The sequence below is a fragment of the Odocoileus virginianus genome, chromosome 27 (genome assembly GCF_023699985.2).
Source record: "Odocoileus virginianus isolate 20LAN1187 ecotype Illinois chromosome 27, Ovbor_1.2, whole genome shotgun sequence".
Taxonomy (NCBI): Eukaryota; Metazoa; Chordata; class Mammalia; order Artiodactyla; family Cervidae; genus Odocoileus; species Odocoileus virginianus.
In genome coordinates, this window is record NC_069700.1 from 36,586,344 (window position 1) to 36,613,785 (window position 27,442).

Sequence of the window (27,442 nt, forward strand, 5' to 3'; positions counted from 1 at the left end):
GACTAATTAGAAAAGACCATGATGCGGGGAAAGACTGAGGGCAAGAGGCAAAGGGGACAACAGAGGACAAGGTGGTTGGATGGCATCACTGACTCAATGGACATGAGTTTGAGCTATCTCCAGGAGATGTAGAAGGACAGGGAAGCCTGATGTGCTGCAGTCCATGGGGTCGCAAAGAGCTGGACATGACTGAGTGACTGAACAACAGCCACTGTAGAAACAGGAAACTAATCCAATCCTTGCAGCACAGGGTTGGCGCACAGAATGTGAGCCCTACTGTTCCTCTTTTAAGAGTCACTGTCCGTCAAACTGGAGACACTGGGTTCAAATGGCCCCTCATGGTTGATCTGGGCTGAGATGCAGCCATAGGAGGCTTTTCATTAAACCTCTTCTAGCTGGATAAAGAGAAGGCAATGGCAACCCACTCCAGTACTCTTGCCTGGAAAATCCCATGGACAGAGGGGCCTGGTGGGCTGCAGTCCATGGGGTCGGTAAGAGTCAGACACTACTGAGCAACTTCACTTTCACTTTTCACTTTCATGCTTTGGAGAAGGAAATGGCAACCCACTCCAGTGTTCTTGCCTGGAGAATCCCAGGGCCGGGGGAGCCTGGTGGGGTGCCATCTCTAGGGTCACACAGAGTCGGACATGACTGAAGCGACTTAGCAGCAGCAGCTGGATATAGCTCTGGCAGCCACAAGGCTGTGCTCATCACCATGTACTAGTGGCGTCGGACTATTCCATGACAGATGCTAATCATGGATCCCCCAGAACATGTCTGACTTCTACCCTCAGGACTTTTCTTGGAGGTCAGATACTGGGCATGAGTGTTGCTTGATCTCTCTCGATCTCTGTTTTGGATGTTTAGGTTTACCTGAGCTCATCTCTCAGGATGTAGAGCCAAGGTCTTCTCTTACGGTAATTTGAGTTTGGAGCCCCAGTCTCTTTATTCCCCTGTAGCGCATACACACCGACACTGTGGAAAGGTGGCATGTACTGCCCAGTCCCTTGACGCTGGACGTGGCCACCTTACTTGCTTTGGCCACCGGCATTTTAGTGAACACAGCGAGAGGTGAGACTTATTATTTTTGCACTGCTGAGCTCTCTTGCTCTTTAGAGACCCACTCTGAGAACAGATTCAGATCTAAGGAAGGGAAGAGCCATGTGGAGTGGATGCAAATCCAGTCAGAAGCCTAGAGCTGGACCCCAGAGCTTGCAGTCAAGTTCAGCCCAGTGGGTTGGCCATTGTCTGGTAGACCGTGAGCCTGAGGGTGATTGTTTTAAATGACTATGTCTTTGAGCCATGAGCTGCAACACTACTGTGGCCATAGCTGGTTGATAGGTGGTTGATACTCCTCCCACAGGAAAGCTTTTCCAACTCCTCTCCCTTGATGGATGGAACAGACCACCCTCCTTGGTGCCCACCATAGAGTCTTACTGGGACAGATGTTCACATCTGTCTCCCCAACTGGACTTCAATTTCCCTGACGGCAGGTACCACATACTGACTTTATATCTGTGACCTCCAAGCTGCTCAGAATATAGTCAGCCCTGGCACTTTTTTTTTTTTTAATGAAAAGAAGCGATTAACCAAATGAATGGATATAAGGAACACAATGGATTCCAAGTCTGTGACCTTCAAGTAGGGACAGTGAGGAGAGGAAGAAGTCATAGGTTTCTGGGCCACTGCAAATATCATCCAGTTCCTCAGGGTCCAAGCGTTGTTGATCAACCGAAGAATTCATATTTTTTAATGAAATTTTCCAATAGCATAAATGCTATTGTGATCCATGAGGCAAAGAAATTTATTTCAAAGTCATAGCAAAGATGCAGCTGCTAGTGATCATATAGGCCTTTCTTCAAATGATGTATTCAGAAAGAACAACACAACTCATAGAAGGAATGAAAAGTTTTGACAGGAAAAAGAGGCCCTCCTATTCCAAAATACTGGAAACTGTTGTTCTAAATGATTCCTTTTAAAGACGCCATCAAGAATTCAGCTCTTGCTTGTTGAATTGTGGTTCATGGAGCAGGGACTTTGCATGTCTGTCTGACCTATTCTCCTGTGAATCTCTGGGTCACTGCCTGTTTACATGACCAGGGCAGGGCTACTGTGAGCCTTCAAGACACCTCAAAGAAAATTATAAGCTTTCATTCTTTCTCTGCCCTTCCTGTCACAGAAGCTGTCACATCATGGCATGTTCTAGCTCAGTCGTGGATTTGTAATTACAGTTGTTGCCATAAGAATGCTTCCAAAAGAGAGGCTTATTCAATAGGAAGAAACTCACATACACAAAAGAAAGACTGCCAGTACGGGAGTAATGATCGAACTCAATCATTTAAAACAAGAAAACTATGCGCTGAATGTGGCTGGGAGTGCCTTGAGCCGTGTTGCCTTCTTGTCAGAAAGATCTATAGCAGCAAAGAGGTTTCTATGCAACTGTTGAAGCCCTTTCTTTCTCTTTAAATTTGTTTATTTCATTCTAATTCTTTTAAAGGTTGACATGTCTAATCTTTGGGTGAAACACAAGACAGAAATACTGAGGGACTTTTTGTGGTCCAGTGGTTAAGACTGTGCTTCCACTGCAGGGAGCGTGTACTCCATCCCTGGACATGGAACTAAGATCATGCATGCCTCACGGTGCAGCCAAGAAAAGTACTGAAGGATCCAAAGGCATGTTCTGGGGCCTGAGAGTGGAGGTTAGGGAGAGGGAAGCAATAGACCAATGGTGACTTCACTTAGAATCTTCATCTGCTCACTGGCTAACTGGTGACTTTCAACGTCTTAACCTAAGCCATGGCACAGCCATAGCTCTCTGGGGCTGGTGGAAGTAATAGGAGACATGGGAAAGAATGTTAGATAAATATTTGTTGATGAATATGTGAATGACGGCTTCCGCCTAACGCCTCACTCTCGTGTTTCCCGATCATCCTCCTTGTAATCCTGCAGCAATTCCAAAAAACATCACATGCTTCCTCTTACTGTAATTTCTGGCTTCCTTATCATCCTAGGCAGCCCACCATTGCCCAGGCAGTCCCTCCTCAACCTCCAAGTTATAACTCAGGCTCCATGCTGGGCAGTACTTCATATCCATATCATGACACGGGACTCAGTTTGTTGCAGTTTTCCCAGCTCAAGTGCAGGAACCATGTGTTTTAAATACTTATTTATTTGGCTGTGCTGGATCTTAGTTGCAGCACACAGGATCTTTAATTGTGGCATGTGGGACCCAGTTCCCTGAGCAGGGGTCGAACCTGGGCCCCCTGTGCTGGGAGTGTGGAGTCTTAGCCACTGGACCAGCAGGGAAGTCCCAGGAACCATGTATTGTAATCATTTTCACTAAGCAACTGACTTGGTGCCAGACACATCACAGGTATTCACTAAGTGATCAGGAAACAGCCTTTATGTTATTTGAGTCTTCCAGTGCCTTCCAAGTCAGACTATAAATTACCTCCATGTAGGATGATCTCCTTGTGTCCTCTATTCCTGGTTCGAGGCAGGCCCTCAGTCCGCCCCAACAATGATCAAGTTGGGAAAGGAGGAAGACACGGTTCTGGGTGCTGGGTTAGGAGTAAGAAGGTAAGACCATCGGGGAGCTTTTAGTTGGAGATGACATCATCAGATTAGCCGTGGGAGAGAAACCTTAGAGTTTAGAGAGAACACCATTTAGAAGTAGACAAGGAAGTCATGGGGACAGTCCAGAAAAAGAACGACTGCAGATTATTTCAGATTTTAACTAGGATCCCAGCTCTGGAAATAGAGTTGGGGATCTATATTATGCATTTCAGAGATGGCATTCAGATTTGGTGGACGACTAATAATAATGCTGCAAAGATGGTGGGAATCTAGGATGACTCCAGGCGTTTGCTCAGGCAGACTGTGTGTCCTTCTACACAGTGGGGAATATAGTGGGAAGAGGTCCCCCAGCGGAAGGGAGAAGGGCTCTGAGTTCAGTATTGCTTTGATTGCAAATGTGGGTCCTGTGGATTGACTGGAAGATAGGTACCCACTAGCAGACAGTGGTTTTGGAGCTCAGCAGGGTGATCTGGACTGAAGATGCGGATTTCAGACTCATTAGCAAGTGAAGCAGAAGTTGAAGATGAGATAACTACTGACTGACTTTACCCAAGAATATTGTGTAAAGCAGAGGTTCTGGGGGTCTGAGTTTACAAGGAGTTTCCCCACCTGAAAATGTTTAGTTTTTGGTGATCTAAAGAATATACCTTCAGGTACTTCCCTGGAGGTACAGCAGTTAAGGGGTCACCTGCCAGGGGACATGGGTTCGATCCCTGGTCCAGGAAGATCCCACATGCCATGGGGCAACTACTGAGCCTGAGCACCTAGAGCCCATGGTCCACAACAAGAGAAGCCACTGCAATGAGAAGCCCTAGAACTGCAACTAGAGAGTAGCCCCTGCTCACCGCAACTAGAGAAAGCTCACACACAGCAGCGAAGACTCAGCACAGCCAAACGCCCCACAAAACAAACAACCCCCCCCCCCCCAAGCCCCACACCTTTCATTGCTAGGTACAGGCAGGGGCAGTTTTGAGGAAGTGAGACTTATTGAGAGCACAGAACCCCTGCCCCCCGGGGGTGGCTGTGTGTGATCTGAAAAGCTCCCCATGTGTGTCTGATATCACCTCCCATCTCGTGAGCCTCTGTGGAATCTGCTTCTAGAACCCTGGTTACATCCATTTACAGATTTGACTTTCCTGTAGATTCTGCCCTATTGGAGAGCTGGAACTTTGTCTTGTTCAAAGTATATCCCTAGGACTTAGCACAGGGTCTGACACATAGGTGTTCAAGCGTTTCATGAGTCAAATGATCTCATTTACTGTTGACTTCATGAGATGTTGTTTGTCACTGGCATTTTAGATGTGAGAAAAGGAAGTCCCACAAGATGAGGTCTCTTGGTCACGTTACACAGCTATTAATAACAAGTGACTCCACAAATCCTCTGCCACAACGTCAGTGTGGGCTCTTCCCCTGTAGACACGGCCTCTGCTCATTCCTGACCAGCCTCCAGCGTCAAAAGGAGTGATGGGAGATTTGTGGCAACGTGGATGGACCTAGAGATGACCCTACTAAGTGAAGTCAGAAACAGAAAGTCAAACATCACATGATATCACTTCTATGTGGAACCTAAAACATGGCACGAATGAGACAGACACACAGGAAGAGGACGGACTTGTGGTCGCCAAGGGAGGGGAGAGTAGGGCCGGGCAGGGTGGGGGTTGGGATGAGCAGATACAAGCTATTACACATGGGGTGGGTAAACAACAAGGCCCTAGTGTACCGCTCAGGGAACCATATTCAACAGCCTGCGACAAATCATAGTGAAAAGAAATGAAAAAGGATATATATAGACATATATATATGTATGGGGCTTCCTTGGTAGCTCAGTGGTAAAGAATGCCCCTGCCAATGCAGGAGATGCAGGTTCAGACCCTGGGTCAGGAGGCTCCCCCGGAGAAGGAAATGGCAACACACTCTAGTAATCTTGCCTGGAAAATCTCATGGATAGAGGAGCCTGGTGGACTACAGTCGTGGTGTTGCAAAAGAGTCCAACATGACTTAGTGACTAAACAACAACTGTGTGTGTGTGTGTGTGTGTGTGCATTCAGTTCTGTCTGATTCTTTGCGGCCCCATGGACTATAGCCTGCCAGGCTCCTCTATCCATGGGATTGTTCCAGCAAGAACACTGGAGTGGGTTGCCATTTCCTCCTCCAGGGGATCTTCCTGACCCAGGGATCGAATCCATGTCTCGTGCATCTCCTGCTTTGGCAGGGGGACTCTTGACCACTGCGCCACCTGGGAAGCTGAATATATAAAATGGAGTCACTTTGCTATAGAGCAGAAATGGATACAACATGGTAAATCAACTATACTTAAAAAAAAAATACTTATTTACTGGCTGTGCTGGGCCTTCTTTGTTGCACGAGGGCTGTCTCTAATCGCGGGGCTCGGGCTTCTCCCTGTGGTGGCTTCTCTTGTCATGGAGCACGGGCTCTCGGGGGTGCGGGCTTCAGCAGCTGCGGGCCTCGGGCTCTAGAGCACAGGTTCAGTAGCTGTGGCTCATGAGTCCAGCTGCTCCTCAGCAGGTGGGACCTTCCCAGGCCAGAGATCGAACCCAAGTCCCAGGCACTGGCAGGGGGATTCTTAACAACTGGACCACCAGAGAAGTCCAACTATACTTCAATAAGATAATTTTTTTTAAGGAGGTGGGATAGGCAATTCACCAGCAGTCCAGTGGTTAGCACTCTGCGCTTTCACTGCAGAGGGCGTAGGTTTGATCCCTGGTAAGGGAACTAAGATCCTGCAAACCATACCAAAAACAAACAAAAACAAAAATTAAAAAAAAATTTAAAAGTCTAACTAGGAGGCTAGTTTAGCAACTGACTGCAGCTCTCATGGAAGATTTTGCTAAGGGAAACACAGGTGCCCGCTAAGATTCATGCAATTTAGCTGCTCTCTATTAATAGATTTCTTAAAATATCAATGAAGAGGAAGATGGGGTTATTTCATTTTGGACTCAGGCTTGGATGGGAAAATAGGAGAAATGAGTAACTGAAGAAGTCTGTGTCATCATTCTTGATAAGCCTCACCCTTTTTATCTGATCAAATAGGGAGTTTGTTTTCACATGTTTCTTTATGAATAATACAATTTTTCAAACAGGAAAGTAAAACTCTTGCTGTTCTTTAAGATTCTATTCAATATCTTGTAATAACCTATATTGGAAAAGACTCTGAAAAAGAATACACACACACACACACACACCTGAATCATTGTATAAATAAATATATATTATATATATATATAGGTGTACATCAAAGTGATGTACAATCAACTCTTCTTTCAGTAAAAAGAAAAAACCACGAAACACTATTGAACGAAAAAAGAAAAAAATAAAATTGACAGATATACGGTTATTTAGAAAAGGACTCTCATTAACCAACACACTGATAGGTGAATGCTGGATTTGGGCTTCCCCAGTAACTCAGCATGGAAAGAATCTGCTGGCAATGCAGGAGACAATGCAGACCTGGGTTTGATCCCTGGCTTGCAAAGATCCCCTGGAGGAGAAAATGGCAACGCACTGCAATGTTCTTGCTTGGAACATCCCATGGACTGAAGAGCGCGGCAGGCTGCAAGTCCCAAATGCTGCAGAGAGTTGGACGGTACTGAGCATGAACCTGATGGCATGTTGGATTCAGTGTAGAAAATATAGACGAAGGGAAAAGAGAAAAGCGCTGAGAAGGGTGGTGGGGGCTACAGAGGAATTTTGTGATTGAAAAATAGCGGGGGCCGTTCGGGCACTTGGCTCCTCTGAGTGGATACACCAAGTGCCTGCCGGGGTGGGGGGGCATTGGACAAAGTTGTTCTGAGGCTCAGACCTTTCCTGAGCTGTGCGTTTGAGATCCTCGGTGGTCTTTCATGAGTGAATAAGCGTAACATTTTACCCTGTCAGAGTTTTCTCTTCTATTTTATATTCAGTTGCTGTTAATTTGAATTCCTTTCTCCCTGAACAACTTGCTGTTTGGAGTTTTCCAAGGACACATTTTATTAATTTTTTTTTCTCATTATAAAAGCAACACTTATTCACTGTAGAAAACTCAGTGAATACAGAAAAGGAGAAAGAAGAAAATAAAACAAATTTATTGTCCTTCTACTCACGGCAGCCGCTTGCACATCTCCTTTGAGCCCTGTGACACCTTCTGGAGCTGGCTGGCTGGACTTACTGACGACCTCGGGCCTGGCCTCCACCTCCATCCTCTGTCCTTCCTGCCTCCTCCCCTCCCCATGCCCTTTACTTCTGCCACTCCCCCCTAAATCACAAACAGCTCCCCAAAATTAAAAGTGCAAATGTCACTATGAATATTGTACTAACTCAGAAAATTGGGGATGGGACAGATCCACAGGTAAGGGCAGAAACTTGCCCGTTAGCTTTGATGGGATGGGAGACCATGAGCACAAGTCACCTGGAGAAGGAGCTGGGTGAGAACCAGGAAGGAGCTCTGGGGTTCCAAGAAAGCTCACCTTCTCCACCTTTATAGGGCTGGCAGTGCAGATCTTTCTAGAGCAAAGGCTGTCTTGTTCACTGTGTTCTAATGAGGATATACAGCACACAGCACTTGAAAGAACTGAAACTGAAAGTTGCTTTACAGTCCCTGGAATTCTCCAGGCCAGAATACTGGAGTGGGTAGCCTTTCCCTTCTCCAGGGGATCTTCCCAACCCAGGGATTGAACTCAGGTCTCCCACATAAGTTCTACCTATGAAGCAGGCAGGGAAAGGATAGTTTTTCCATTTCTAACCTTCACTATATTTTTATTGACTCACTGAGAAATACATTAGAAATATTACAAGATTGTGTACAGTTTTTTTTTTTTGTGTGTGTGTGTGTGTACAGTTTTTATAGCCAGTGCCTTGGCTGAGGGCTGGTTACGTGAGAGGCATAGACCCCTGGTCACTGAGCTGCACCAGAATCTGCCCGCAGAGGGGTCAAGGTCAGGACAGAGTCTTGGCAGTTGCAGTAATCATTTGCAGTGAATAAAACACGCATGTATTTTTTAACAATGTATTTTGTCTGCCCATCCTTGAAACGCATGCTTCAACAACTTGATTGATGCTGTAATTCTACAAAACTCTTGATTGTACAGACACTGAAAGAATTTTTTCAGTTTTTTACAAGGTCCTCTTTTTGACAATGCTGGAGACATTTTCCCCCTCTAGTCTCAGTTCCAGACATTTTCATTTTAGCAGACTGAATATACTACTTCTTTTCATAAAATAAAAGGTAGAGCTGGGTGAGTAGCCACCCTTTTAGCAGCTCTCAAGTCTCAGATACCATGAACGTACAGCTTTTGACTTCTATCTCATCATTTTCCCACCTATTTTTCATCTGGCTTATGTTCTTCTTTCTTTTATTCAAAACTGTGTTTTCTTTCATGGCCTATATATCTGTATAACCCATTTTACATTTTGCATGGAATAAAACAGAATGTAAATAAGGAAAATTATTATGCCCCAAATACTAAGCGTTAAGTAGATTATGACTCAAATCGCCAAAGGCAGGGAAACCATAGAGTGTTTTTGTAACTGTCCGTCACCATTAGTTTGGCTTTGTGCACCAGAGCCAGTGCATGCATCTTTTCCAGTCCCACCCAGGCAAGCGTATTCATGGTGCCTTTGACATCCTGCTTCTACCCTGGTGCTTTATGGCTCAGTAACAGAACTACTGTTACTGTTCTGTTACCCAGAACTGTCTGGGTGTGGAGCCCATGAAAGCAAGCCTTTTTTTTTTTTTTTTTTTAAATTTCTTTTTTCCTATAAAGACTGCCTGATCTATTTTAGACAGGGTCTGGGTATTTGTGGTAATAGGCATGATTCTCTTGTTCTGTTATAGTTCAAGGTCATTCTGATCATAGATCTATTTAAAGCTTTTTAAAAAAGTTTAAGAAATTCACAGCACCAGGAAAGAAGTAGGGGAACCAAAGTGCTAGTCAAAACACTTCTCTGAGACTCGTGTGTGAAGGCCTAAATAGACATCTTTGCTGTGTCCTTGTCAAACTATTTTTGGTTTAGCCTTTTAATTAAACTGTCATCAGGATCTTTTTAGAATCCCACTCTACTCTCCGACCCATTCTGAAAACGAGGTGAAATTGCATATGCACTTTAAGATCTCAGTGACTGCTTTAGACTCAAGTTTTATCTACCAGGGACACAGGGAGTTCAAGTGTATAGGATTCTGGGGATCTACAAACTGTTGTAAGCAGAAATTTCTAAAATAAATTATTTTATTGAAGTACAGCTGATTTACAATGTTGTGCTAATTTCTTGTGTAACAGCAAAGGGACTCAGATATATATAAATTCTTTTCCATTATGGTTTATCACAGGATATTGAATAAAGTTCCCTGTGCTATACAGGAGGAAAGTGAAAGTGAGGGTCGCTCAGTTGTGTCCAACTCTTTGCGACCCCATGGACTATACAGTCTGTGGAATTCTCCAGGCCAGAATACTGGAGTGGGTGGCCTTTCTCTTCTCCAGAAGATCTTCCCAACCCAGGTCTCCCACATTGCAGGTGGATTCTTTACCAACTGAGCTACCAGGGAAGCCCCTTGGTTGTTTATTCACCCATAGTTTGTATCTGCTAAGCCCAAACTCCCAATGCATCCCTGCCCCTCACCTTGGCAACCACAAGACTCTTCTCTATGTTTGTGACTCTGTTTCTGTTTTATACATGTTTTTTTGTTTCATGTGTTAGATTCCACACATAAGTGATGTCATATGATGTTAATGCGTCTTTCTCTTTCTGACTGATTTCACTTATCACAGTCTTTAGGTCCATCCATGTTGCTGCAAATGGCAAAATCTCGTTCTTTTTTATGGCCAAATAATATTCCATTGTATATATGTACCACATCTTGTTTATTCATTCATCTGTTGATCAGCCATCAGTTTTTTTTTTTTTTGGCTGTGCTGGGTCTTCATTTGCAGTGTTCAGGCTTTCTCTAGTTGCATGGATTTACTAAGCAGGTGACCGGGAGCCGGTCATTTGCTGTCCTAGGAATGCACCTCTCAGTACAACAGGGCCCCTGCTTTGCTCACTCTTTCAATCACCTGGGAATCTTTATGATCTGCTCCTGCTTGGCCCTGCCCTCAGACGAGCTGATTTAATTGGTCAGGGACAGTGGGGATTGAGAAGCTCCCCAGGAAATTCTGGAGCACAGCGCAACTTAGGAACCACTGATCTGATAGCTACCATCACTGCCTCTGCATCTTGTAACATCTGAAAGTGATTAGCAAAGTCAGAATAAAACCTTGATCCGCCTGAGCCCTGAGCCTACCAGAAGGGAACTGCTGATCTTTCAACTCAAGCACTTTATACCTATTATCTGTGAGTTTCTTACAAATGTTTACTAGGACTTAACTTATATTAAGACTTACTTATATTTTCATACAACAATAAAGGCCAATCTTCATAGTCAGACAAAGCCATAAGAAATTAGTCATGTAAGGTGACATCAAGTCTATCTTGCTAAGCATTTAATATAATCCTAAATGGTGCCAAGAACAGTTCAAAGTAGTATTAACAACTGCTTTGTAAACAGATAATGAAAGTTCCCTGTTACGATATGTAAGATCATAAAAGTGGGTTCTGGACCAAGTTTTTCAGCATGTGGCAAAAGTTTCCTCACCACCACCCCCCACCTCCACCACCAGGCGATTCTCTGGGCACCAGCTGAATGTCCTACAGTTCAACACAATTCTGACTGCTGTTACCTGGAGATGGTGTCTGTCCCCACTTCAGGCGCCAATCAAACATCCAGCCTTTTGCCTGGCCCACTGGAGATCAAAGGTTCCGATGCCCTCAGCTGTGGGCTATGTTAATTTGCTCATAGAACTCAGAGAAACACTTTATGACCACTCGTTTATTACAAAAGACTGTAACTCAGGAACAGACAGAGGAAGGCGATGCTAGGGGTAAGGTATGTGGGGAAGGGTGTGGGATGCCCACGCTCCCTGACGAGTTTACCGTCCCCACATTGCCACATGTTCACCAACCAGAAGCTCCCTGGACCCGGTTCTTCGGGGTTTTCATGAAGGCTTTGTGGCACTGGCACAACTGATCAAATCATTGGCCACTGGTAACATTCAACCTCCAGCCCCTCTCCTCTCCCTGGAATTGAAAGATCTAACCCTTCAACTGTGTGATTTGTTTCCTGGCAACTATATGTGTTTCTGGATAAATGGGCTAGAAATAGAACATCACAGTGACCTAGTCAGACCAGAGTGGCAGACTCCTGTTGGGGTTCCAGCTTTTCCCTTTATAACCTTGTGACCCGGGACCAGGATTCAGGGTACACGGAAGGTGGGCACCATCAGCCTCAGCAGGATGAAGGCTGCTCAGGGCCCATCGCAGCTGCGGCCTCGGGCCACCTGGGGCAAAACTGATCACGCTCTAGCACGTGAATCACCGGGGGATGTTTTCTGAATGCAAATTCCAACTCAGCAGGTTTGGGATTTGGCCTGGGATTCTGCATTTCCAACAATTCCTGGTGATGCCGCAACTGGTGTACAGACCACACTCGGGATCTAGATAACTCAGCATGAGAGCTACTTGGTCCCCTGCTTTGGTGCTCGACTGACATCCTGTTCTTTCTCTGTCTCTGTGTTTCTCCATATACCTATAGCTTCTGTCCCTCCTCCAGTTGTTTGTATCTTAATTACAACTAGTTACTAATTTCCACAAGGGAAAAGATTGAATTGATTCATTTCAGAATAGTGGTGAGATGGGCTTCCCTGGTGGCTCAGATGGTAAAGAATCTGCCTGCAGTGTGGGAGACCTGGGTTCAGTCCCTGGGTTGGGAAGATCCCCTGGAGGAGGGCATGGCAACCCACTCCAGTATTCTTGCCTGGAGAATCCCCATGGACAGAGGAGCCTGGTGGGCTGCAGTCTGTGGGGTCACACAGAGTCAGACACGACTGAGCACACAGCACAGTGGAGATACAGGACTTTAAAAACTAAGCTTTCATCCTTTCTCAAAGTTCCTTCATCTTTCACACCTTCTAAATACTCTTTCACACACTAGCATAACTTGTTTTACCAGAAACAACTTTATCTTCTGCTCTTTGGAATGAACCACATTATCCCTCTGCTGTCTTACATGCCCTGCTGACCAGATTTAACCCCTTCAGAATCCCACAGAGCCGGAGAGGAAAGGTCAAATTCAAGAGCCAGGAAGTAGAACCCGTGGCACTAAAGGACAGGTCTCAAGGACACAGCCAGCATCTTTGGAAGGAACCGCAGAATTCCAGAGGGTCCAGCAAATGGCATCCAAACTTGACGAACCCTGCTTTCCTGAAAGTTCCTAATGTTCTGTGTGTCAGGGAGTTGGATGTGGCAGCTCCGCGGGTTCGTTCTGGAAGAGGGCAGGAGAGCTTAGTCAGTGTGTGACGGTTTCCGTCTTTAGAGAAGCTCGCAGCCATTCCACGTCAGCCATGCATGATCCCTTGTGACGTGAATACAGTTAAAACGCAACAGAAGCTCATCCGAGCGTGTCAGAAGCTCAAGTCGGCCTGTGGATAACTAAAAGGCTTAAGATTTTTCTGCAGATTTGTGCTAATTGTTGACTCAGGACTTCACTGGCTCAAGATGGTATATTTTACCAGCTTTTTGTATTTTGCACTCACTAACTTTGGCTCAGACGGTAAAGAATCTGCCTGCAATGCCGAAGACCTGGGTTTGATACCTGGGTCCGGAAGATCCCCTGGAGAAGGGCATGGCAACCCATTCCAGTATTCTGGAGAGTCCCATGGACAGAGGAGCCTGGTGGGTTACAGTCCATGGGGTCACAAAGAGTCAGACATGACTGAGCAAATAACACACAGACACACACATACACAGAGAGTCAGAGAAACAAGTACCTAACATAACACAGGGGTGGGAGTGGCGGGGCAGGAATCAAAGTTCTCCCCTTCTGGGGAAAGCTCTAGGATTTGACTGAAAACTGCTTCATAAAATGGTCCAAAGACTCCGAGGTCTCCCAGCAGTTCCAAGCTGAAGGCTGGACCCGCTCTGGTTGGCTTCTGACTCTGTTTCTGTTAAGGAAAGGGCTTTCCTGAGCCTGGACTTGCCCTCCCTGCTGATCACCAGCCTTTAACCACAGCTGCATGAGAGTGTTGTTTTCTGGACTCGGGGGACCAGGAAATCAGCTGATCCTGCCTCCGGTGGGCTCCCAAGGCCCACCCACCAGATGGCGTCATGAAAAACTGCACATCGACCCTCGGGTTTTCTGCTCATGGAAAGGACCGCCTCCCAGGCTGCCCTTTGAAAGGTTCTGCCGGCCCTGCCCCAGTTTTCTTGCTGGCGGTGCTCAGCGCACACAGAGCTGCTAGTTGCATCTTATGAGCTGCTGAAGGCCTGAGACAGGCAATGACGAGCACCATACCATACTCCCCAGTTCAGTGCAGGAACCGTATACAAGGCACAGACATTACCTCGTGGCGTAATTTGAGCCCTCTGACGTGTATAGGTATTTCTAACTGAACCGTAGACATCGTTTCCCATGTTGGTTTGTTTTGCTGGCATTCCCTCTTCAATCCCCCAACCCTTCAAACACTGGTTGTTCCTCCTTGAAGTCATAAAGACTTTCTGGGGTGGCCTGGGCTGTTTTGCTTCCTTTTTCTGTGCTTTGTCACAGTGCTTTGGTGGAGCAAATTAAGACAGGGAGGAAAGTCAGAGTGCTTCTAGAAAGACAGAGAAGACAGCGCCCACACTAGTGGCAGAGCTGGAGAGTGCCTTTAGGAAGATAGAAAGGTCTAACGGATGACTCTCAGAAAGTTCGCTGATGGTGTGGGGCACAAACTCCCTCTGTTGTTTCTTGCATAGAATATTCATGAAGGGTGTGGTTCTGACTGATGGCTTTGTGTGAACAGAAGACACAAGAGTGTGTGAAGGTTTGCTGTGCGTGAAGATTTCCAGGTTCTGGTGCGTGTGACAAGAACACAGCTCCCAGGTGCAGGGCCTGGAAGATGGGGGCCCTGGGTGTGTTTGCACTGCCTGGGGAAGCACTCCTCATGTTGAAGGTGAATGTCACCCCCTAAAACTGTCTCAACCTGCACCCATCTGTGGGGCCCCAAATCAAAGGTCAGCTCTTCAGTGGGTTTGCTTTCTCAACATCAGCACATTTACAGAGCACCTCCTGTGTGGTGGGCTTTCCTGGTGGCTCGGCTAGTAAAGAATCCACCTGGAATGTGGGAAACCTGGGTTTAATCCCTGGGTTGGGGGGATCCCCTGGAGAAGGGAAAGGCTACCCACCCCAGTATTCTGGCCTGGAGAATTCCATGGACTGTATAGTCCATGGGGTCAAAAAGAGTTGGACACGATTAAGTGACTTTCACTTTCCTGTGTATTTGGCTAGAATTTTATTCTTGCCTTGGAATTTCCCATATGTTGTAGGGAAGGTGAAATGAAATGCAGAGATAAAAATATAACATAGCATATGCTGAGTGTCACAGGAGCCGTATAGAAAACTCTTCTCAGAAATTCCAGTTCCATTAGATGTTCTGTGAAGTGTCGCAGAGTGGATTCAGTTGGGAAAACACTCATGGAGGCCTTCCTTGAGTGTTTCCTTGGAGACTCTCCATGCAGGTGAAGACTCTCCTTAGCATATGAAGGCTGGGGGTCTTGCAGCAGTGTAATCTGCAGACCTTTTGTTAACACTGAATTCCCTATTTGTTTGAACCTGGAACCTATTTTTGTAAAACACCAATGAAACATTCCAAGAAAAATGGTGAGATGCTGTTGTAGGGGACACACACTGAGGATTTAAGGGTGGAAGAAGTCACCGTGGGCTGAAATCACTGTACTAGGGAAACATTTCAGGGAAGCAGAGGAAAAGCGGCTCAGCCTCCCGAGATCCACAACAGTCAGGTGAGCAGAGTCAGGCAGGGAGGAGAGCGCTCGAGAAGCAGGAGAGTAAGGAACACACACACACACACACACACACACACTTCACGTAGACATAGTCACACATGCAGGCACATACATACATATACAGACACATGCGCACAACATACATGCACACACACACATACACACACGCAATTCACTTAGACATAGTCACACATGCATGCACATACATACACATAAATGCAGGCACACAACATACATACACACACGCACACACACAATTCATGTAAACATAGTCACACATGCATACACATAAATGCAGGCACACAACATACATACACACACACACAATTCATGTAAACATAGTCACACATGCAGGCACATACATACACATAAATGCAGGCACACAACATACATACACACACACACAATTCATGTAAACATAGTCACACATGCAGGCACATACATACAACATAAATGCAGGCACACAACATACATACACACACACAATTCATGTAAACATAGTCACACATGCAGGCACACAACATACATACACATGCACACATGCACACACACACAATTCATGTAGACATAGTCACACATGCAAGAACATACATACACATAAACGCAGGCACACACATACATATAAAGACACACAGGCATACAACATACATGCACACACATGCACACACACAATTCATGTAGACAGTCACACATGCAGGCACACACATACACATATAGACACACAGGCACACAACATACATACATATACACACATACGCACACACACACACACACACCCCACTGTATCACAAGGGGTTTCAGTGTCCCGCCTGCAGTAAAGGGATGTGTTGAGTTTGCTCAGAAGATCCCATCAGCCTCTGTCATTGTGTCATCTTCAGTCCTGGAATAATCATCTTAGAGGGAACCTTTGAAATAACTAGTCTTATTGGTGGTAGAACTGCTGTAAACTTAGGCTTCTAAAATGTCTTACTCTTAAACACAAATCAAAGGTGAATCATGTGACACAATAGCACGAGTTCTTTGTTTTTTACACATTTCTTCTCATATTTTTAAAGTTACCCACAGTGATGAACTGGCATTGCTTAGTCTATTATACAGAATAAAAGCATTCCCCTCCCTATTCCCCCCTTTAACTAGTTAAACTCATTAGGAATCACTTTTGATAACTCTTTAGAAGAATAAGCAAGATTAAGAACTTTATTTCTATTGTACCTTTAGGCAAGGCAGAGATTTTGTGAGGCTTTTAAAGGTAAGAATAAAACAATCAAATGTATGAAGGGTGTGGAGAAATGGAAGCCTTTCTACACTGGTGGTGGGAATGTAAATTAGTGCAGCCACAACAGAAAACGGTATGGAAGTTTCTAAAAAAGATAAAAATAGAGTTGCCATATGATCCAGCAATCCCATTCCCGGGCATATATCAAGACAAAACTAAGTTGAAAAGATACGTGCACACTGATGTTCATAGCTGCACTATTCATAATAACCAGACAAGGGGACGACCTAATGTGCATGGACAGATGAATGGATGCAGAAGGTGTGTATGTGGTGGAATAGTACTCCCCCACGGAGCAGAATGAAATAATGCCATCCGCAGCAACACGGATGGATCCAGAGATGACCACACTCAATGAGGTGAATCAGAAAGACAAACACCGTACGTCACTTACATGTGGAATCTAAAATATGACATCAGTGACTGTGAGACAGAAAACAGAAACAGACCCACAGACAGAGAGAACAGACCTCTGACTGCCAAGGGGCATGTGAGTGGGGGAGGGATGGAGTGGGACTCTGGGATTAGCAGATGCAAACTCTTCTACATAGAATGGATAAACAGCAAGGTCCTAGTGTATAGTACAGGGAACTCTATTCAATATCCTGTAATAAGCTATACTGGAAAAGAAAAAAATAAAATGTCACATACAGATGACCAATGAACACAGAAAAGGATGCTCAATACTGCTCATTATTAGAGAAATACAAGTCAAAACTATAATGAGTACACAAGTCAGAATGGCCATCATCAAAAAATCTACAAATGACAAATGCTGGAGAGGGTGTGGAGAAAAGGGAATGTTTTTGTATTGTTGGTGTGAGTGTAAATTGACCCAGCCACTATGGAGAACAGTTTGGAGATGCCGATGCCTTAAAAAAAATAAAAGGAATAAAACTACTATATGACCGAACAATCCCACTACTGGGCATATACCCTGAGAAAACCATAATTCAAAAAGACACATGTACCCCAAAGCTCACTGCAGCACTGTTTATAATAGCCAGGACATGGAAACAGCTTAGATGTCCATCGAGGGATGAATGGGTTAAGAAGTTGTGGTACATATACACAGTGGAGTATTACTCAGTCATAAAAAGGAATGAATCTCAGTCAATCCTAGTGGGGTGGATGAACCAAGAAGCCTGTTATACAGTGAAATAAGTCAGAAAGGGAAAAATAAATGCTGTTTATTAATGCATATATGTGGTATCTAGAAAGATGGTCCTGATAAACCTATTTGCAGGGCAGGAATCGAGACGCAGACACAGCAGGGGAAGGAGAGGGTGGGATGAATTGAGAGAGCAGCATTGAAACCTGTACATTACCATATGTAAAATAGATAGCTAGTGGGAAGTGGCTATATAACACAGGAAGCCCAACCCAGTGCCCTGTGACAACCTAGAGGGGTGGGGTGGGGGGTGGGAGGGAGGTTCAAGAATTGGGGGGACACGGGTATACTCACGGCTGATTCACGTTGTTGTCTGGCAGAAACCAATACAACACTGTAAAGCAATTATCCTCCAATTAAAAATAAATTAAAAAATAAAATGTCAAAAAAGACATGTATGTTATCAAACTGAACACAGTCATATTAATAATCATTTAGAACAATGATTCTCAACTGGAGACAATTTTGTCCCCCAGGGAACGTTTGGACACAACTGGAGACATTTTTGAACATCACTGCTTGGGAGCTGGGTGTCTTGGCATCCATGGGTGGAGTCGAGGATGCTGGTAAACAGCATATAATGCACAGGACACCCTCTATTACTAAGAGTTGTTCAACTTAAAATGGTAATGGTACTAAGTTGGAAAAACTTGAATTTCAAGATACAGACAGGGTGGTTCAAACCCATCTTCTAGTTTCTAAAGTGAAATGTTTCATGAGTATATGAACTGAGTTCTTGCTAAAAAAAAGGGCAAAAAATAAAAGTCACTGCATGAAGTTTCTCTGCATTCTGTAGGGACAGAGTTGGTGGCATTCAGCAAAATGGTAATGTAATCACCGCTTCTGACTTTATTTTGGAGCACAGAGCTTGATTATACATGACAGCTCGCATGGTGAGAAAAGAAAATTGTCGTGATGGTACAGGAAGAAACAACCATCCCCAAAAGTGCTTGGAAGGTTTCAGCAACAGAAGTGGTAGCCCGTGGAGATGGAAGAGATGGATTGTCACCTTGCTCCTAACACAGCTGAGCCCTCCTGGCGGCAGCACGCTGTGTGCAAAGGAACTTGTCAAGGAAAGGCTGGAGTTGCCAACAGCTTCCCTGGGCAAGAGAGGGAGGGAAAGAGCTGAAACTTTCCATCGCTCTGTGAACTGCTGAAACACAGAGCGCGCAGGAGAAGCAGGTATAACAGCTTTTACGCAAGCAGCTGCTGTAGACCCTGCAGATGTTCAAGGAGCCTGAAAGAGGACACTTTGCCCCGTCCCACGAGACGTAGATGATTTTCACTGAACCTCACTGACTCGGTGGGCAAAGCTTTCTGAGCGAGATGTCTTATCATTTTTCTTGGTTCTCTATAAACACATGGCAGGAGGTACGGCTCTGTAAAATTCTAGTCTGTTAGAAGGGTTTCCCCGGTGGCTCAGTGGTAAAGAAACTGAGGAGATGCAGGACATGCAGGAGACTCAGGTTCGATCCCTGGGTCAGGAAGACTCCCCTGGAGGAGGAAGTGGCAACCCACTCCAGTATTCTTACCTGGAAAATCTCATGGACAGGGGAGCCTGGTGGGCTGTAGTTCCTGGGGTCTCAAAGAGTCAGACACGACTGGGCGATTGAGCACACACTGTCTGTTAGAAATAGGAGGTACAGATGTGAACTCTGGGTATTGTTTACTCCTGTAATAGGACAGAAGCAAGAAGAGTCGGAACTGTGGTGACTGCATCTGGGACCTCTGGGTCACTGGACGGCAGGTACCTCCCCTTTCTTCCGTCACTCTGAAAACACTCCCAATTCAGTGTGGCTTCAGTGCTCTTCTGGTAGATGATGAAGGATGTGAGGTAAGCTGAGAATGGGAGAAACATGTCTGCTGGCACAGAGTTTTGGGGAGAAGCACACAGCTGGGGGACACCCTGGAGTGGTTTCCAGAGGCTGATTTCCAAGTTTTGAAGGTGAGTGGCCAGGGATGTGGGTACATAAGTCCCAGCCACCAGCCCAAGTGCAGCTTGGTCTAAATGATAAAAGAAGACCCTTCTGCAAGATGATTTTCTCCTATCCTCCAGAAAATTGTCATAATAAGTATACAATATACAGTGACTACTTCATCAGACACCACCCCTCAAGTTGTGCGAAGCACAGTCTACAAAATCATAACAAAGCAGCTCTGGTGAAAATAATAGTGGTCATCGAAGGCTGACATTTTAAAATTTCAGTGGTCTTAGTTCATCCCCAGTTAACAAGAGAAAGCTCTTTCTTCTTAGAACCAAGCCAGCTAACAGATTTAGGAGAAAGGGTAGAACCAGAAAAAGCATCATTTTTGCAGCTCCCGTTTAAATAACTGATGCAGGAAAAGACCATCAATGAATGCTAAAACTACTCGGGGAAAGGTCCCTGCAGAACAGACTTCCATGTTGCCAAAGTATCACCCTACAAATTATTTGTTTTTCAAAAAGAACCAAACACATCTTTTTCCATTTAACTCTCCCATTATAGCTTTACTTATTTACACACTATTCATTGACCTCTGTACGGATGCATTTCTAAAACACACACACACATACACAATACATCTAAATGAGTGAGTTCTAAATAGAAAAAAGTACGAGGCAGGATCAAGATGGCAGAGTAGGAAGCCCTGAACTCCCCTCCTCCCGTGGATATACTGAAACTACCACTCCACAGAGTAATCCTCTAAGAATGGATGACCTGAAGCCAAACCGCTCTTCTGTAATTAAGGTTATAAGGGAAAAAGCACAAAGATGGATGGTGGGGCAGAGATGCGGTCGACTCAGGACCCACACCCCCAGCGAGGGGACTCACAAGCAGGAGGGGGAACCCCAGAGGCAAGGTTTTCCCTCAGTAGCTAGGGGTTCAAGCCCCATGCTGAGCCGCCCTACCCTCGGGACCTGAGCCTGTATGATGCCTGGCTTTGAAAGTTGGGGTGTGTACATCTGGGAGAGCAGGGGAGCTGGGAATCGGAGACTCCTCTGTTTTTTTTAGAAACCTTAAAAAAAAAAAAGTTGATTCACAATGTGTTAATTTATGCTATAGTGCAAAGGGGACTCAGTTACACATTTAGTCTTTTTTATATTATTTTCCATTATGATTTATCCCAAGACACTGATAGAGCTCCCTGTGCTGCAAGCTACGACGTCATTGTTTCTCCGTTCTATGTATGATGGTTTGCACCCACTAACCCCACACTCCCCTGACCCCCTCCACGTCCCCCTCCCCCCTCCACATCCCCCTCCCGCTGGCAAACACAAGTCTGCACCCCGTGTTTGCGGAGACTCCGAGGGGCTCACATGCACACTCACCGGCCCCAAGTCCCAGTGCAGAGGCAGCGGTTTGAAAAGGAGCTGTCCGTGTGTGGAGAAGATCCACTGACCGCTTCTGTTTTTGTTCATCTCTATTGGAGTGTAGTTGCTTTCAGTGCTGTGCCGGTTTCTGCTGGAGAGGAAAGTGAACCAGCCGTGTGTGCACATCCATCCCCTCTTTTCAGATTTCCTTCCCGTTTAAATGACGCAGAGCCCTGACGGGAGCTCCTAGTGCTCTTCAGGAGATTCTCATCAGTTTTCTATTTTATACATAACGTCAGTAAATATCTCAATCCCAATCTTCCAGCTCCCCTCCAACTCCCCCTCCCCCTCTTGGTAGCCATAAGTTTGTTCCCTACATCTGTGTCTCTATTTCTGCTTTGCAAATGAATTCATCTGTATCACTTTTTCTAGGTTCTAGGTGTAATCACTGACTACTTTCCGGGTGAGTGCCAAAGGGGCAAGAATCTTGTGGACCTGTCTCTAGGGACTGGGTCGCTGACGGGTTCCCCTCTACCTAGCTACCTTGCCGTCTCTGACTCTGGCCAGCTGCCTTGCCAGCACTGGCTGCTCCAGCATCCCCTGCGGACTCCCCCTGGCTGCACCCCTCCACAGCGGCTCCCCTGCACCCCACACACTCAGAAGGCAGCCTTGGAAGAGACCAGTGTCCTGACCACCCTTGTTCAGGCAGCAGGACCCCTTCCTTAGGGTCTTTCCAGTCCCTTTCCCTCCTTTAAAGTCTCCTGAGTTTTCAAAATATATTCATACTTTACATATGTAGATCTCTTTGCATATTACACGTTGATTGCCTCTCTTGCCTTATTGGAATGTAGGCGCAGCCTTCCTACCCTCAATGAAGCATGATGGTGCTCAATAGGTTTGTGTAGCATTTGCTGAATGAAAGAGCCCATTGTGCATTCATGGAAGGGCCGTGGGCCTGATGCTGCTAGGACAATAGGAAAATGGATAAAAGGCAGCCTCTGCTCCTTGCAGACGTAGTCCACCTGCCTCCCTGCCTCTGCTCCCAGCACTGTTCACATCATCATTATCTCCCAAACATAGACCTTTTGTTTTTATTCCCCTTTCCCGTTTCTCATATTCTTTTTTTTTTTCTTAAGTTAAGAAAGTTAAGGTATTTTTTCTTAAGTTAAGGACACTTAACTCTCACCCAATTATTCTAGGGAAATATCTTTTCCTCCCTTAAAAGAAATCACTGTGTCTAATGAGCAGAGAAGGTGGTATTAGTAATTACATATTTATTCAAAGAAAGTCAAATTTGAAGAGAAAACAATAATAATAGTATTATCAGTTGGGAACATCTAGTAAGTGTTTGCCATATGCCTGACTCACTGCCAGGCAACTTCTATGCATGGCCTCATTGAATCAGCACAGATAAGGACACCACGTCAGCAAGAAGTAACCTGTCCTGATCTCAGAGCCAGTAACTGGTCTGAACCAGTGTTGGTCTGACTCCAGGGCCTGAGCCGTCCCAGGGGCAACAGAGGCTGTGGTGTTGGGTCTGCTGTCACCCTCTTGGGGGGTTCCTGCATCCCCACCCTGCCACCGCTATTCACGTTCCTGCAGCCACCCACCCACTCTGACCTCAGCTCTTATCACCTGAACGGTGAAGCGTGCCTCTGGAGGGTCTCACTGATTCCCCGTGCCATTCACTGCAATTGGCAATGTAATAGAAGCAGGACCTCCATATTTGTGTATCTACTCACAGATCAGACTTCAAAACCGGAGTTCCAAACCAGTGTCTGCTACCTGCTAGCGCTATCGAGGTGGGCAAGTTATTTAACCCTTCTTTTTTAAAGTATTTTTTAAAAATGTCATTGGAGTATAGTTGTTTTACAATGCTGTGTTAGTTTCTACTGTAGAGTGAATAGCTGATATATGTATAAATATATTCCCTCATTTTTCGATTTCCTTTCCATATAGGTCACCACAGAGCATTAAGTAGAGCTCCCTGTGCTGTATAGTAGGTTCTTATTAGTCACCTATTGTATACATAGTATCAATAGTGTACATACATCAATCCCAATCTCCCAATTCATCCCCCTCCCCATTTTAAAAAATATTTTCAGTTTATTTTCTTTTCAATCCTCATCCAGTGATTTTCAAACTTTTTAGTTTGATCATGATTTTTTCAAATCTAATATTACTTAATATATCTTGTTGTTTGGTTGCTAAGTTGCGTCCCACTCATTTGCAACCCCATGGACTGTAGCTTGTCAGGCTCCTCTGTTCATGGGATTTTCCAGGCAAGAATACTGGAGTGGGTTGCCATTTCATTCTCCACGCCTCCATATTTTTCAAAGTATTTATTGGAGAGGTTTTATTTTTTCATTTAAAATAGATTTTATCAATTGTCAAAGGAAATAAACTTGCTGGATAATTTCTTAGCCTTCTATTTCAATCCTCCTCAGCATGCAAAGCCATATGCTAAAAAACTTGCCCAAACGTGTGAAGTTACCACCAATCTTTGATTAACAGAAGTAATGGAACTTGGAAAAGATTCCTTACTGAATAAGCCTAGAATAATTTGTAATCCATATAAAAATATACTTCAACACTATTTCACCTCACACACAGAAGCCAATTCTAAGTACATTGAAGGCATGTACATTTAAGTATATTAAGTAAAGAAGGCAAAACTCAAATTATTTAGTCCTTCTGAACCTTAGGTTATGCATGTGTGATATGGGCAGAATGACGCCAGGGCTCCAGAGTGACGTGAGTGACCTCAGACGTGTCTGCAGGGACAGCAGCTGCTCCGGGTGCTGGGTCACCGTCCACGTCTCTCCTGCCCTGACTGACTCTTCCACTCCACCTTGTACGGGATTTCAGCTGTGCCACGTCTTACCCATCATGGGCTGAATTAGTCATCTGTTACTGTACAACAAATGACTCCAGATTTTGCAGCCTAAGGCAATACACATCTATTGTCAAAGTTTCTACGGGTCAGAGATCTGGGCACAGCTTCCCGGGGGGCATTCTGGCTCAGCCCCGGTGCGAGGTTACAGTGAAGATGTCAGCCGGCCTGCAGTCAGCTCAAGTGCAAGACTCTGCCCCCAAGCTCACTCATGTGGCTGCTGCTGCGCTTCAACAGACCGGCTTCCAGGCTTGTTTAGGTGGGTGTCTCTGCAGGGCTGTCTTGGGCCATGGCGGCTGGCTCCCCCCAGAGCAAGTCACCCTAAGACAGAAGGAGACATGACACCCACGATGGGAGTTGTGGCTTTTTACAACTGAACCACGTCTCTCGAATTTGCTGCCTTTTGATTCGTTAGAAGCAACTCAAGCAATCCAGCCAACACTTGAGAGGAGGGAGTCACATCGGAACCTTTACTGTGTCCTGAGACGGGGAGGTTGCTGGGGCCCTATGAGAGTCTGCCTACCACATGGTTTAGTCCTACAGACCTAGCCCAGGGATTGTCCAGCTGTATTTCATCGCTTTCATAAGAAAGGTAGCCCTGTCTTTCAGTAAGACACTTGCACACTATGAAAACAAAAACACTGCTAAGCAGTGTAACCGGCTGTACCAGAAGAGCTTCGACATTCCCCACGAAGAAAACAATAATTATGACTTCTTTTGTGTAATCTTAGAACTTATCACACCATCTGTACTTTTCAATTCCCACTCTAACTGTACTTTCCCTTTGAGCTGGTTTATTTCTTAAAAACCATTTCCCCTTTGGCTGTCTACTTGGAACATTTTCCACTTCCTCTTCTTTGGTTTGCACACACACACACACACACACACTCCAGCTTCCTTCCTCAGGGAGCCCTGAAGATCAGGTAGGTAGCCATGGAGACATGGAAACATTACTCCCAGCCCACACGGCGAAGGCGGCTTGTTTATTGTTCCCAGCGAAGGCACCGTGAGCTGCAGCCGCCTCCCCAGGCTGCAGTGCTCTGCCTGGGTGATCTGGGCTCTCCCCCCTCTTTGTGCGGCTGGCTTCCCCTTAGCTACGCACTGCCTAGTTGCATTAGCCTCCCAAGAGGTATGACCACAGATCAGATCTGATAGTTGCATCCTTTTAGGTTTTAAAGATAGATTATACTGTATAGATACTAAACTGTGTATGATGTAACTAGATAAACATATAAATACTAAATCAGAATTATAAATATTAACAATTTACTGTATTAGTAGGAAAACGTACCTTTTATAAAAACACAACCTGCTTGGAAATTAAGAGAGTCAATACAACAATTTGACATTTTGTGTTCTTCCATCTCTATGAATTACAGAGAATATTTTATTAGGGACAGCATTTAATTCCTGGCTTGTCAGTGACAGTCAATCACTCTATTAAACGTAACAATTTCTGTTTTTGAAGTATTCTTTCTCAGTAGAGAGAAATGAGGAGCCAGATGAACATAGAAGGGGACTGTAAGCGGCTGTGAACAGGTGACTATTCTGAGATAAACAGATGTGATGATGACAGTTACACTGGGAAGAGGAAAAGTAATCATGGAAAAATGGAGATGCCCTGGCTGTGAATCATGGAAGAGAAATGCTTGCAAAAATGAAAACCCGATAGGATGTTTCCTTATGATGGATTTTGTGCCATTTACTTTTGCTAAAAAGTATACTAAGCAGACGGCTGTTTACTTTTGCTAAAAGGTATACTGAGCACAGGACCGGAAAAGGTCAGTTTTCATTCCAGTCCCAAAGAAAGGCAATGCCAAAGAATATTCAAACTACCACACAATTGCACTCATCTCACACGCTAGCAAAATAATGCTCAAAATTCTCCAAGCTAGGCTTCAACAGTGTGTGAATTAAGAACTTCTAGGTGTTCAAGCTGGACTTACAAAAGGCAGAGGAACCAGAGATCAAACTGCCAACATCTGTTGGGTCATCAAAAAAGCAAGAGAGTTCCAGAAAAACATCTACTTTTGCTTTATTGACTATGTTAAAACTTTTGTGTGGATCACAACAAACTGTGGAAAATTCTTCAAGATATGGGAATACCAGACTACCTTACCTGCCTCCTGAGAAATCTGTTTGCAGGTCAAGAAGCAACAATTAGAAACCAGACATGGAATAATGGACTGGTTCCAAATTGGGAAAGGAGTATGTCAATGCTGTATATTGTCACCCTGTTTATTTAACTTATATGCAGAGTACATCATGAGAAACGCTGGGCTGGATGAAGCACAAGCTGGAATCAAGATTTCCAGGAGAAATTATCAATAACCTCAGATATGCAGATAACATCGCCCTTATGGCAGAAAGCAGAGAGGGACTAAAAAGCCTCTTGATGAAAGTGCAAGAGGAGAGTGGAAAAGCTGGCTTAAAACTCAGCATTCAAAAAACAAAGATCATGACATCTGGTCCCACCACTTCATGGCAAATAGATGGGGAAACAATGGAAACAGTGACAGACTATTTTCTTGGGCTCCAATATAGCTGCAGGTGGTGACTGCCACCATGAAATTAAGACACTTTCTCCTTGGAAGAAAAGCTATGACCAGCCTAGACAGCATGTTAAATAGCAGAGACATTACTTTGCCAATAAAGGTTCATCTAGTCAAAGCTATGGTTTTTCCATTAGTCATGTATGGATGTGAGAGTTGGACCATAAAGAAAGCTGAGCACAGAAGAATTGATGCTTTTGAACTGTGGTGTTGGAAAAGACTTTTGAGAGTCCCTTGGACTCTCAAGGAGATCAAACCAGTCAATCCTGAAGGAAATCAATCCTTAATATTCATTGGAAAGACTGATGCTGAAGCTGAAACTCCAATACTCTGGCCACCTGATGTGAAGAGCTGACTCATTGGAAAAGACCCTAATGCTGGGAAAGACTGAAGGCTGGAAGAGAAGGGGATTACAGAGGATGAGATGGTTGGATGGCATCATCGACTCGATGGACATAAGTTTGAGCAAATTCCAGGAGATGGTGATGGACAGGGAGGCCTGGTGTGCTGCAGTCCATGGGGTCGCAAAGAGTCAGACATTATGAGCGACTGAACTGAACTGATAACGAGTAGAACATTTTACAGAGTAAAAAGAATCATTGTCCTTTTAATAGAAGTTGTCAGAGTCCTTACATGCTTTGTCATCCCATCTGCTCTGGGTAGAGAGGAGAAACTGAGACCCAGGAGAGGAGAATCTTCTAATGTCCAATGCTATTTTGTTGAAAGGCCAGGACTGACAGTCACTGAATTTCTGATTCAATGGCTTTTGTTAATAATTTTATTTTGTAGCCTAGAAGAGAATTGGTTTAAGTTTTTC

The 27,442-nt window shown here is 44.9% G+C and overlaps 1 long non-coding RNA gene across 4 annotated transcripts in view; it reads right to left on the reverse strand.

The window, feature by feature from the left end:
• LOC110149649 (uncharacterized) overlaps positions 1-27,442 on the reverse strand; it is a 55,415-nt gene that overhangs the window by 14,228 nt on the left and 13,745 nt on the right. Inside the window, exons 3-6 of one of the 4 annotated variants that reach the window (XR_011483967.1) lie at positions 21,199-21,328; positions 19,421-19,512; positions 18,898-18,988; positions 11,286-18,222 (exon numbers count right to left, since the gene is read on the reverse strand). This is a non-coding gene — a long non-coding RNA (uncharacterized lncRNA). The remainder of the gene's footprint in view (positions 1-11,285; positions 18,223-18,897; positions 18,989-19,420; positions 19,513-21,198; positions 21,329-27,442) is intronic. The other 3 variants (XR_011483965.1, XR_011483966.1, XR_011483968.1) reach the window with 3 other exon arrangements.